This window comes from Pseudophryne corroboree, chromosome 12, assembly GCF_028390025.1.
Source record: "Pseudophryne corroboree isolate aPseCor3 chromosome 12, aPseCor3.hap2, whole genome shotgun sequence".
Taxonomy (NCBI): domain Eukaryota; kingdom Metazoa; phylum Chordata; class Amphibia; order Anura; family Myobatrachidae; genus Pseudophryne; species Pseudophryne corroboree.
The window spans coordinates 169,143,424-169,157,762 of NC_086455.1; the positions used below are offsets into that span (position 1 = coordinate 169,143,424).

Sequence of the window (14,339 nt, forward strand, 5' to 3'; positions counted from 1 at the left end):
CATCTAAAAGAGGTTTTATCAGATCCACAATTTGAGAATTGTCACTTTCTCTTATTATTTGGCATAACTCCATACCATGAGTGCTATATAGTCATAGACCATTCATCATATATTATCCATTACTGCTCAGCTAATTAACTTTGTGTGTGTGTGTGTGTGTGTGTGTGTGTGTGTGTGTGTGTGTTGTGTGTTCCCCACAGCGACAGTGACAGATTAAACATGATATGTTGGCGCTATATAAATATTAAGATTAATAAAAATGCCCCCCCCCCTCCCCCCCCCCCCCATTTATCTTCTACCACACCTTGCTGAGGATGCTGCAGTTTAAATCTCAATTCTACAGTTCTGACCTCTGCAGTAAAAAAAAAAGGACCCTAAGACTCCTCACAGATAGCTGAAGCAAAAATTGGGGAAATTGCATCGGATTGACTGAAATAAAATCAAAATTAAAGCTGAATTATTGGGAATGTAAGAAGTGAGCATGCAAGTGTGTGGCTTCAGCCAGCGTCATGTGTGCATGAATGTAGCTGGATGTTTGCACTGCCAGTGGTGTGTGTCAGGTATGTGCCATGCAGGGAATGGTAAAATTAGCCATGATTGTGTTACTCTGACATGGCATGTTGTCAGTAATGCCTCCGAATCCAGATGCTGTGTCATCTAGCAAAAGGGAAATATGTACTATATGTCTATTTACAGAACAGCGGGGAAAGCATTAAATGTCATTTTATGTGTGTGTGTGTGTGTGTGTGTGTGTGTGTGTGTGTGTGTGTATATATATATATATATATATATATATAGCTATATATATATGTATATGTGTATATATATATATATATATATATATATATACATTCTCAAGTAAGGATCAATAATCATACTTGTCAATGTAATCAATATATACAGAATATGCCTATTGAGCCATGTTTGATATATTTTACACCATAACCTACACAGATAACCTTCAACCTAGCATTTTGTAGTTCGGAATATACAGAAATGACTAGATATGAAAGGGAATATAAATACATACCTTCTGACGATTGCTCATAGGTTGCTGCTGGTAGAAAATTGATCTGTTGTATCCAATTAGCTCATTTGTCTATTATACCAGCTGGATTTATTTATTTTTTTAACATGAAAAAAAATAAATAATAATAATAATTTGTTGCTCTGCGTAAAATGATTTATTGACGATGTATTTATAAATGTTAAGAATAACGGCTATAGAGAGTTGTTAAGACGATAATGTATTATTTACAAGTAGTTCATAAAACTGACTTTTGATAAACAAATAATTCATTTCACTGTTGATTAAATGTTCGGGAGAAAGAAGAGGGTCCTGGAAACCCTTCAGACATATTACATGGAATTATGTCTGAATGCATGAAATAATGAAATGATTGTAGAATGTAATTAAATGCAATTTTGTTGGTGATAGCTAGGGGTCACTGTCATTTAATGTAGGAACTACAGCTGTAGGTCTGTGCTTGTATGTGAACTGCACAGTAATGAGAATCAATGAAGTAATTTGATGGATCATACTTTAAAATATTGTAAATTCTTTTTTGAACAGTGTCCTGCTGTGAACACACTTCCCGAGATTTCACATGAACTAACCAGGAGCGCAGCGTGTTCTGTTTGTGGTTCATTTACTTTTAAGGAAAGTGTCCGTGTCTACTGACAGCTCTTTATATATTGAGATCATTGATTCCTCTTTAAAAGCGACATTACCACCTGATGTTTACTGTTAATCTATTCTCCCACTTCCAGGAGATTGTCTTTCTCAGGCCTCATGGTGCGTAGTAGCAGAAAACATATTTTTCACCTTTAAAAATGGTTGTGGAGATAGTTTCTGAGTGGTAGGACCAATCAGAATTCATGATCACTGAGAGGGTTAGTTACTAAAGCATCTAAACTGGAAAAATGGAGGTGGAGCTCCAAGCTAACAATCAGAGTCTAGTAATTTTGTAGACTGTAGTAGATCGCAGGTTCTTAAACTTGGTCCTCAGGACCAGAGCCGGATTAAGCCTTGGGAGGGTGGTATATTAGATACACCTACCAACATGACCCATTCCAGGAGTGACAAAATGCTCTCTACCTGGACTTCCATTCTGTCTTAATATATACCTAATACAATCTATAAATTATCTTGTCACATGCAAGAAGAGCAGCTGCTTATGTAGTGCTTACACACTGGGGCAGGAATCAGGAGGACTCTCTGTATGTCTCTCTTTCTAGACCCATATGCTATCATTAGTTTACTGGTTACAAAGGACCCAGACACCTAGGCTGGGAGGAGGAGTAGCTGGAATCTATGGGTCATTTACAGCTCTCTCCCCCTCCTATCGGTCCTCTGGTCGGGAAGCTCCATCGGTAGCTCATGAAACCTGATACTCCTGTGTCTCTGCCTGCACTGCATATTGTTCTGCTTGTTTCTGCTGCTGCACAAGACTGAGAGCTAGAGATGTCAGTGTGCTCCGGCCAGGGAGCCCCATGACAGAGAGAGGCCCGGGGTACAGTATCCCCTGCGCCTCCCTTCCTTAATCTGGCTATGCTCAGGACACCACACAGTTCCTGTTTTTTAGTACACCTGTGGATTTTAAGAATACTGTAATTCTCAGGATTCAAACCCATAACCTTTCATGGTGCAGTCAGACACCTTACTCATGGACCTATTATTAAAATGTGACAGTTGGTGATACAGACAGTAGTATCTTTTTTATTATCAATGAATCAATACATTTTTTGTAACACAAAAATACAGCAGCATATCAGCTTGTGATGTCATGCATATTTCTGTGTCTTTTGTTTTTAGATTTAAATGCAAGGAAAATTATGTAACACAATAGTATAGTATTTACCTAGGTTTCATTACTGAGTGCAAGCTATTATTCACTGTTCTCACTCTTAGGGGGAATTTTATCAAGGCTTGGTGAGAGATAAAGTAGAGAGAGATAAAGTACCAACAAATCAGCCCCTACCTGTGATTTTTCAAACACAGCCTGTAACATGACAGGAGCTGATTTTTAGTACGTTATTGGAGATTTATCAAAGATTGGAGAAAAATAAAGTGGAAAGAGATAAAACGTGCCAGCTAATCAGCTCCTAACTGACATGTTCCAGGCTGTGTTTGAAAAATGACAGGTGCTGATTGGTTGGTAGTTTTTCTCTCTCTACTTCCTCTTTTCAAACTTTTATTTATTAAAGTGTTTGTTTACAAAAGTGGGGGGTTTCACCCATAGAAACCAATCAAGCTTTAACTGGCATTATATTAAGCAGTGGTCTCCAACCTTAATTGGGGTGTGAGCTACTTTCGGAAAATAAAACTTCTGGAAGAGCTACCTCCAATGCGCGTGCATTCCTGTGAAAGTGGGTGTAATCTCAGGAAAGTGGGTGTGGTCTCACAAAAGTGGGTGTGTCCTTGCAACAGTAATGCCCCCCCAGCAGTGCCAGATACACAAATAATGCCCCCCCCCAGCAGTGCCAGATACACAAATAATGCCCCCCAGCAGTGCCAGATACAATGCCCCCACCAGTGCCAGATACAATGTCCCCACCAGTGCCAGATACAATGCCGCCACCAGTGCTACCATGCCGCCATGCCCATACCATCTGCTTCTGCTCCTAGTCTCCTATAGATTTGCCCAGATCTGTGACTCATTTGACTAACTCCGCCCAGTGTTGTGACTCCGCCCAGCATTAGCAAATGAGGCACAAAGTCACAGATCTGGGCTATTATATAGGAGATTCCTGATTCAGCAAACTAGCAACCACACCTTATGTAGTAAAGTTTTACTTTCAATTCAAAGCTGTAAACACATAAGTTACTGCTTGTTACTTTAATCTCCATGTAAAGATGCATTTGAATAATGACCTTTATAATGCCATAACTACCTGATGACCTGAAATAACTTTTTTTGTGAAAGAAAGGTGTTTTCCTCTTTCAGGTAACTTTCTTGTATTAGCTTGTAAATAACCTAACATAACTTTTAATAAATAAATGCTTTGCTTTTTCTTACTTTTCTTCCGTCCTCCAAGAGCGGTTGTCTAGTTTTTTATGCCTGTGACGGTACTGAACATGTTCTCTGTCTGTATCTGGATAGAATTCAGAGTACAGCAGAACAATGCGGTGATAGTAATACATGGCTGAAAAGCACAGGGAGCCATTGTGAGGGGTTTTCATAAGACCCCTGTGGGCTCCTGTAGGCACAGAGGCTAATAACCCTCTTGGTTTCACTAAGAAGTCCACAGCGGGCTTGTTCCACAATGCAGGAGAAACACGGGTGTCTAAACCAGAGGCTGCCCGCTAACTATCAAGTAAAGCAGCAAAACAATGCTTATACAGCAAAGCTACCTGTTGCACAGACAAGGAGTAAATGAACCAACAGACTTTATAAAGGAAACAAAACAAACGGGTTTATATAGGAAATGAATCGGGTTTATTATGTAAGAAGCTATTGGAGAACAAGGTAATCAGATGCCAAAAAAGACTAAGAGCAGAGAACTTGGTGAACCAGTCACTGATCTGAAAGATCGCCCCTACAAAGCAGACACAATGGTGCAGACCAAGAGTGAGATAACTTAAGGAGATGAAAATACTATGTTATAAGAGCCGAAGATTAAGTCGTTAATTTATACCAATTTTCAGACAGAGAATCCCAGGTTCTACCCTGCTCGGACCCGGGACACAGAGCATGGGTTGAAGCCGGGGCTACCCCTTTCATACATACAGTAGGTGACGACACAGATTATTCCCAGGTAGTCCTCATTCACACCGGACACGGGTCTTCCAGTGATCCGGGTATTCCGGCATTTAGTGGGAGCTTGGAGATTATATCATCTCCAAGCGCTACTGTCCCCGGAAAATCAATTTACTTTAGGTGTTACCCAGGTCATCAAGATCTGGGTCATACCTTTCAGACCTAAGCTGGGTCTTCTACCTGGATTTCAATTTCCAGTAAAAACCCTACTAGGGAGCAGGGTTGTGGACCCGGGACCCTCAACCTGGCTAGACCCTTTGAGACATAAGACAGACCCAGGTTGATACACGTTCACACACAGAGACCCAGTATTTAAGCATATGTCCGAAAGGGGTATTAGTAACCGTTTCAGGAGAACATCTACAATCCTACCAAAAGTTTGAAGGTGGGCTCCTTCTTTTTTTTTAATAATAATTATTTTTATTAGACAGCCATAAAGTCACGTCAAAAATAACAAGAGATTAACATCAAAGATATTCAACAGTGACAGATAATCAAATTCAAAATGCAATAAAAGCAGAATAATTAAGGCCGCACAATCATTTTTTTTTTGTAAGAAGAGAAAAGAAGAAAGAAGTAATTAAATTCAAGTAATTCAAACACAGTTGAATAATAACAATACAAAGGAGCATAAGTCACCTAGGTGTATCGCTGCCCCATACAATTAAAACAATAATTGTAAAATATAGACCAATCATTACAACTGATAGAGAAGAAAGAGAAAATAAAAGATAGAAATAGAGACAGAAAGAAAAGAAGAAATAGTATAGAGATATAATAGAAATAATAGATATAATATATTGCCGGGAGTGGGGGGGGGGGGGGGGTGGGGGGGGGTGGGGGGGGGGGGGGTGGGTGGGGGGGGGGGAGTCAAATATCTATTCCCAAGGATAAAGTTAAATTGCGGTTTTGGGATGGACGCAATAGTTCACAGTGGCAGGAGGTGTAAGTTCAATACGGAAATAACAAACACCCCAAATCAAAAGAAAGTCAAGTAATAGTTCTAGCCATACGATTGGTTAAATACCACGTGGTATCCCAAAAAACCTTCCAGATACAGTCACATTTATCCAGGGGTAAACCATTTATATAGGTGGCCCATTTATTATGAAAAAGTACCACCCCAGTTTCCATCTGGAAAGTAGCCATACGCCTCTCACAATAGAGTACATCTAATAAAGCCGATTCCCATTCTCCGATCGACGAGGTGGACCCCTTCTAGTGAAAATATTACATTAAAAGAAAGGTACGATGAGGTACGATTGAGTAGAATTGCGCCATCTACCAAAAGAACAATTAGTCAAAGCTCATCTTATATCCCGTGTGGTTGTCCTCTTTCCACCGTCTTCCTGTATAGGACTCCCAGGTGAAAAATAAAAAATAACAGTACATTTTGTAACATTTCTAAAAACTTGTGTGTTAGTAGAGGTGGTAGAAAAATGTACACTAAAATAATAAGTAGGAGTGCTGAGTATGTTACTAGTCCATTATTAATGTCCCATACTGAGTCCCAAAGAAACCTCAAATGGAGGAAGGTAGAAGTTGATACATTCACCTACGCGTTTCATTGAATTATAGACGTCTCCAGCAACAGAAGATATGTACTGTACATGCACATGTTTTATATATGCATGCACATGCAATTGTGTAATGGAGTACTCCTGGAAGAAGAAACAAAGTCAAAAGAGACTGGTCCAATGAAGTAATTGGGAGCAGTTATGTAGAAAAGCATAAATATTGTACAAAATTTCTTTCAAATGTGCTGGAAATCAGGAAAAAAAATCATTGTGGGGTGAGAAAATACATAACACTAGAGGGAATCTGCTAGGATAAAAGGGGATGGTACTGGCATTCCGGCGCTTGGGATCCCGGCGTTCAGAATATCGACAGCGGCACCCTGATGAGCAGGATCCCGACACCTGGGAGATAAGTAAACTAACCCCCCTCTTCTACCACCTAAACCATAACCCTCCCCTCCCACAGCCTGGCCCTAACCCCCCCCCCCCCCCGCCGCCAGCCTACCCCTAACCCGTTCCACTGGTGCCTAAACCTAACCCCCCCTCCCTGCAGCCTATACCTAACCCTCCCACCACCGCAGCCTCCTAACCCTAACTCTCCCCGGTGGAGCCTGACCCTAACCCCCCTCCCCTCAGCTTAAACCTAACCTTCCCTCTCCCCTTCCCACCGCCTAAACCTAACCCATAAACCCAACCCCCCCCCCCTCCCAGCGACCTGACAGTAAGGAGTCCCAGTATACTTGCTTTGGGGATGTCGGCAGTAGGGATGCCGGCAGTTGGGATTCCGGCGGCGTCATTTTGATCCATGTTGGGATCCCGGCGTCGGTATTCTGACTGCCGGTATGCTGACCGTATCCCGATAAAAGATATCCACAATATGGTGAAACACGTCATGCACATTGTAAGACCCCCATGTATCTGTTCTTAAAGCGCATGCTATCATGATTATCTTTAATAAAAAATAAGATTACATGTGTGTACTGGGGAGATGTACAATTACAGACCAAAGGGAATGATGATTTGAAAAAAACAAAAACAAAAACAAAAAAAAACTAAGATTATGAAAGGATTAAAAGTGGCACAGTAGGATATTAGGAATGGTTACAAGAGAAAATAGGTAACAACAAATGGAAAAAAATATATTATATTTTATCAACCTATGTAAGGGCGGCTACACACCCGAACGACAGATAATCGTCCTGATTGGCCGTACACACCAGGAAGATTTAATGAAGGAAAGAATGATCACGTCGCATGTGACCTGCGGGAGCTCGCAATAGTGCGTGCACACTAAGCAATCAATTAATGGATACATTGCATAGTTATCATTTAATCCTTGTAGATGAAGAGCTCACCGCACTTCGGACAAGGTGGCTTGATGCACTCGCCAGTGGTTACTATTCCCAATCAGAGTCCACGTGGATGGTACATCTTGCAAAAGTTGAAAAATATGTGAAAGACCACAAAAACCTGTGTCGGCTATCTGTGTATATACCATTGTCGTGTCAGTCTTTTATATCTGTCAATCATGAGAATTGTCTACAATTTATTTTTTTACCTTTTAAACCTTTCCATATTTTGACCATGTTGACCATATGGTGTCACCCTATTGACTATGTATCTATACATTGGAACCGAGTGGGTAGACATTTAACCCAACCAACTTGAAGCTATATTGCCTGATTCTGGGACAGACGTATCTGCAGATGCTACGCATGCGCCAAAGAAAGAAATTGTTGACTGTGTATGTGTAGACCAGATCACTATCCCGTCGACGGATCACACTTTCTCTGAAATGGATGTTTCTTGGTGGTAACTGGAACTGTTTCGTCTTGTGAGACTGTCATGAGGCTGTCACGGTTGACTTCCTTGCTCAATCGTAGGATGCTCAGTCAGAAATGAGATCCCGGTTCCAGACAGATCTTTTGCGCACAGCGAGGGGCTGGTGTAAGTTTCCATACTAGTGGTGGCGGCTGTGGCTGTGTATGTAAGAACAGCAGGTGGTACAGGCTTCCACACAATGGTGTTTCTGTCATTGGTGCAATGTGTACATTGCACACGGGCCACCGGGTCCAGGGGGGGCCCACTCCGCACACACTGCACCCACGCTGTTTTAATACTTACCCTTCCAGAGTCGTGCGATGGGCGCTGCAGCCAGGGCAATATTCACTCCCAAAATTGTCGCTACGTATGCCCAGTAGGTAATTCGTCTCTGGACCATGGCTGGCAACATGTTTCTGGAGAGCTGTGCATGCGCTGTAGACTCTGGCACAATGCCTGAGCCTACAGTGCCATGTAGAGGAGGGGGCCCACCAAGAGTCTGCACACGGGCCCCCTTTCTCTTAAAACACTCCTGCTTCTCCATGTAGTCACACAGAGGGGGTGCCCACATTACCATAATGGGGTCTATTCATTGACTGTCGGATCCTCTCCGACAGAGAGGATCTGACGGTTCAGTATTCAATTAGCGAGCAATTCCAACATGTTTTGCCCATTTTTGACAATGCTGATCAGACTTATTTTGAAGTCGAATCAGCATTGTCGAAAACGGGCCACAATCCTGTCAGAATTGGCCGCTAATTTGACAAAACACGTGGAGCCGCGGCTAAAGTGCCGTTTTTTCCCGAATGTCGGAAAAAACGGCACTGTCATTGAATAGGTCGAATGCAAATTCCGCCACTGAATATAAAAGGTTTGTTATAATGCCTCTCCTGCTACATGGATACGCAGTAATTATGTTGGGTGCTGAGTATTTGGAGGGGTGAAATCTTACCCTCCTCATGACATAACCTGATGTGAGAACCTGATGTTAAAAGAATGTCACCCACTTGCTTCACTAAACTGAGCCTCGTTGTTCACAATAACATAGCAGACAGAAAGTAGGCAGAAGATGCAGACGCCATATCTTGTTACCATTGCTGCTGCTTTCCGCTTATTGGAATGATTACAATGGTTATTGGGGGTCATTCCGAGTTGATCGCTCGCTAGCAACTTTTTGCTGCGCTGCGATCAGGTTAGAACTCGGCAAAACTGCGCATGTGTATGCACCGCAATGGGCAGGCGCGTCGTACGGGTACAAAGAGGATCGTTGCTGTGCGATGGATTTAACGAAGATTCCATTCGCACAGCCGATCGCAAGGTGATTGACAGAAAGAGGGCGTTTATGGATGTCAACTGATCGTTTTCTGGGAGTGTTTGGAAAAATGCAGGCGTGTACAAGCGTTTGCAGGGCGGGTGTCTGACGTCAATTCCGGGACCGGACAGGCTGAAGTGATTGCAGCGGCTCAGTATGTCCTGGGCTACTCAGAAACTGCAACAAACTTGTTTGTGCCGTCGGCTGCAAAAGCGTTCGTACACTTACAAAGCGAAAATCCACTCCCCCATAGGCGGCGACTATCTGATCGCAGCGCTGCAAAAAGTTGCTAGCGAGCGATCAACTCGGAATGACCCCCATTGAGTAATGCAGCCATACCACAGCCCCTTTTCCAATGTTCTCCCCAATAATACACCTCATTGCTATATGTGTCTTCTGTGTTCTGCATTTTACAATGGTGTGCAATATAAAACGAGGAGCAGGGGACATATTAAATTCTGAAAGTGAAAGCAAAGTCCACACGCTGCTTAATAAGACGATTTGCAGATTATTCATTACCCTCCGTAGTAGAAAAATAAATTTATCATTGCACATGTCCTAACCTATCTGCTTGCAGGCAGGAGATTTCAGTTTAGATAGATAGTGTGAGCTGTCACTCTCCTCCAGACACTACTGTCTACGTTAGGGCTAGCTTTGTCGACCACTTTGGGTGAGCGCCAAGTAAAGGATCAGACGTAGGTGGCCGCATTGGATGAGAGCACGTGCCAAGCAGACGGATCGTGTGAAGCCGCTTTGGGTTTTAGTTACAGTTCTCTGTAAACATTAACCCTTAATGCTGCAGCAAGATGCCAAGTTTACTTTTCCTTTTTACCCCATCTGCAGGGGCAGTGGATGGAAAGCTAAACAAATATTTGCAAATTGCCTAATTAATCAATTGAGAAATGTGCAATAGCTGTCTCCCCCAATGACCTACTGTCCTGCAACATCCGGGATACTCAGGACTTTTGGGGTAGTCCCCTGGATGGATCTCCCACATCCTGTCCACATCCTAGTGAAATGGGGAGAATAATACTGGGAGTCGCAGGCATTATATCGCGATGGAGCCTAATGACAAGGGGGTAAATTTACTGAGACCGGAGTTCTTATTTAAGATGGGCTGTTGCCCATAGCAACCAATCATATTCTACTTCTCATTGATCTAGCACCTTCTTGAAGATAATACCTGGTTGCCATCTTAAATAGAACCCCCATTTTAGTAAATTTACCCCAAAGAGCTCCGCCCCTGGAGTAACCACCTGCATCTCTTCTCCGAGCTTCTCCCTGGGAGCGTCAGTGTGTAATTAATTCGCCACCTAATGTTTGCTCATATCCTGCACAGAAAAGTAACGCAAAGCTGGTCTAATATTCCCTTTCCCTTGTTTTAGCAGCAATTAAGCAAGACAACGGGGGCTACAGGTATGTAATAGATTCCGAGATTAAGTATCCAGTGTGTTGTTGTTTTTTTGTTGTTGCAACTTTGCAGCTATATTTAGGGGATAATTCAGACCTGATCGCTCGCTAGCTTTTTTTGCAGCGCTGCGATCAGGTCAGAACTGCGCATGCGTATGCACCGCGATGCGCAGGCATGTCGCACGGGTAGAAAGCGGATCGTTGCTGTGCGATGGGTTTTACGAAGAATCCATTTGCACAGGCGATCGCAAGGAGATTGCCAGGAAGAAGGCGTTTGTGGGTGTCAACTGACCGTTTTCTGGGAGTGTGTGGAAAAATGCAGGCGTGTCCAAGCGTTTGCAGGGCGGGTGTCTGACGTCAATTCCGGGACCGGACAGGCTGAAGTGATCGCAACGGCTGAGTAAGTTCTGAGCTACTCAGAAACTGCACAAAGTTTTTTTGTACCGCTCGGCTGCACATGCGATCGCACACTTGCACAGCTAAAATACACTCCCCTGTGGGCGGCGACTATGCGAACGCAGGACTGCAAAAACCAGCTAGCGAGCGATTGATCAGGTCTGCATGACTCCCTTAATGCGGCAATAGACCAGGTTTATGACTGATTTCCGTTTTTTACACCAATTGCTTTTAGGACCTATTACACAACCCCCAGTGTATTAAGGTTAGCATAACCCGTACCCTTTGCATGCATGGACACGGGCTGGGATATTTAAACCATCCAAGACTATTGTCCTGCATTTGATCACATATATTATATTAGTAAATCAAGCAAATGTTGGTAAAACATGTGAAAGAAAAAAAAAAAAAAAGTGTTGACCGGTGTCATATAGACCTTTTGTGTCATATAGACCTCTTGTGTCATATAGACCTCTTGTGTCATATAGACCTCTTGTGTCATATAGACCTTTTGTGTCATATAGACCTTTTGTGTCATATAGACCTCTTGTGTCATATAGACCTTTTGTGTCATATAGACCTTTTGTGTTATATAGACCTCTAACCTCTTGTGTCATATAGACCTTTTGTGTCATATAGACCTCTTGTGTCATATAGACCTCTTGTGTCATATAGACCTTTTGTGTCATATAGACCTTTTGTGCCATATAGACCTCTTGTGTTATATAGACCTCTTGTGTCATATAGACCTCTTGTGTCATATAGACCTTTTGTGTCATATAGACCTCTTGTGTCATATAGACCTCTTGTGTCATATAGACCTTTTGTGTCATATAGACCTCTTGTGTCATATAGACCTTTTGTGTCATATAGACCTTTTGTGTTATATAGACCTCTTGTGTCATATAGACCTCTTGTGTCATATAGACCTTTTGTGCCATATAGACCTTTTGTGTCATATAGACCTTTTGTGTCATACAGACCTCTTGTGTCATATAGACCTTTTGTGTCATATAGACCTTTTGTGTCATATAGACCTCTTGTGTCATATAGACCTCTTGTGTCATATAGACCTTTTGTGTCATATAGACCTCTTGTGTCATATAGACCTTTTGTATTATATAGACCTCTTGTGTCATATAGACCTTTTGTGTCATATAGACCTCTTGTGTCATATAGACCTTTTGTGTCATATAGACCTCTTGTGTCATATAGACCTTTTGTGTTATATAGACCTCTTGTGTCATATAGACCTCTTGTGTCATATAGACCTTTTGTGTCATATAGACCTCTTGTGTCATATAGACCTTTTGTGTCATATAGACCTCTTGTGTCATATAGACCTTTTGTATTATATAGACCTCTTGTGTCATATAGACCCTTTGTGTCATATAGACCTCTTGTGTCATATAGACCTTTTGTGTCATATAGACCTTTTGTGTCATATAGACCTCTTGTGTCATATAGACCTCTTGTGTCATATAGACCTTTTGTGTTATATAAACCTCTTGTGTCATATAGACCTCTTGTGTCATATAGACCTCTTGTGTCATATAGACCTCTTGTGTCATATAGACCTCTTGTGTCATATAGACCTTTTGTGTCATATAAACCTCTTGTGTCATATAGACCTCTTGTGTCATATAGACCTTTTGTATTATATAGACCTCTTGTGTCATATAGACCTTTTGTGTCATATAGACCTCTTGTGTCATATAGACCTTTTGTGTCATATAGACCTTTTGTGTCATATAGACCTCTTGTGTCATATAGACCTTTTGTGTTATATAAACCTCTTGTGTCATATAGACCTCTTGTGTCATATAGACCTTTTGTGTTATATAGACCTCTTGTGTCATATAGACCTTTTGTGTCATATAGACCTCTTGTGTCATATAGACCTCTTGTGTCATATAGACCTTTTGTGTCATATAAACCTCTTGTGTCATATAGACCTCTTGTGTCATATAGACCTTTTGTGTCATATAGACCTCTTGTGTCATATAGACCTCTTGTGTCATATAGACCTCTTGTGTCATATAGACCTTTTGTGTCATATAGACCTTTTGTGTCATATAGACCTCTTGTGTCATATAGACCTTTTGTGTCATATAGACCTTTTGTGTCATATAGACCTCTTGTGTCATATAGACCTCTTGTGTCATATAGACCTTTTGTGTCATATAGACCTTTTGTGTTATATAGACCTCTTGTGTCATATAGACCTCTTGTGTCATATAGACCTCTTGTGTTATATAGACCTTTTGTGTCATATAGACCTCTTGTGTCATATAGACCTCTTGTGTCATATAGACCTCTTGTGTCATATAGACCTTTTGTGTCATATAGACCTCTTGTGTCATATAGACCTTATGTGTTATATAGACCTCTTGTGTCATATAGACCTCTTGTGTTATATAGATCTTTTGTACCTATCAACTTTAAGCACTGTTGAAATTTCATCTGTTGACTTTTTGTACCTGTCGACCTAATAATGCATGTCGACTATAGGGTGTCGACCTATTGACTAACTAGACACTGTAGATCTATCATCCGTATACCCTCCTAAGCACCCCTATTGTGTGCGGAGATGAATGTAGGGTAACTGACAGGCACCTGGAGGATAGGATGGGCCAATGACTACCCTTTTAATTGTTGCTTATCCACCAAATAAGTCAATGGTACAAACTTGGAACTATATACAGTAAGGATGACGGCAGTCATGTGACCGATGCTGGAATCCCGACACCACTCGGAATCTCGGGGCCGGAACACCAACCGCAGACATCCCGAAGGTAAGTATCGTAATGCCTGTTAGGTTTAGGGCCTGGGTGGGTGGCTAGGGTTAAGCACTAGAAGGAGGGGGTAGCCATAGCCCCCCCCCCATGTCTTAGCCCTAGCCGCCACCCCACTATCTTAGCCCTAGATGCCACCCCAGTCGGGTTAGGGTAGGGGACAGGGGAGGATTAAATGAATTACCCTGTCCACTGTCGGCATTCTAATTGTCAGGATGCCGCGGTCGGTCATGTGACCGCCGTCATGCCGACCACAGGCATCCTGCATCACACCCCAGCAATGATATACAGCAATGATAAGATACTTGATACACTTCAGGAGCCGTAC

The 14,339-nt window shown here is 42.1% G+C and overlaps 1 protein-coding gene across 1 annotated transcript in view; it reads left to right on the plus strand.

Annotated features, from left to right (window-relative positions):
• The window catches only part of TRAF3 (TNF receptor associated factor 3), a 146,608-nt gene that overhangs the window by 675 nt on the left and 131,594 nt on the right, over window positions 1–14,339 (plus strand). The gene's annotated exons all lie outside the window — the stretch shown is intronic.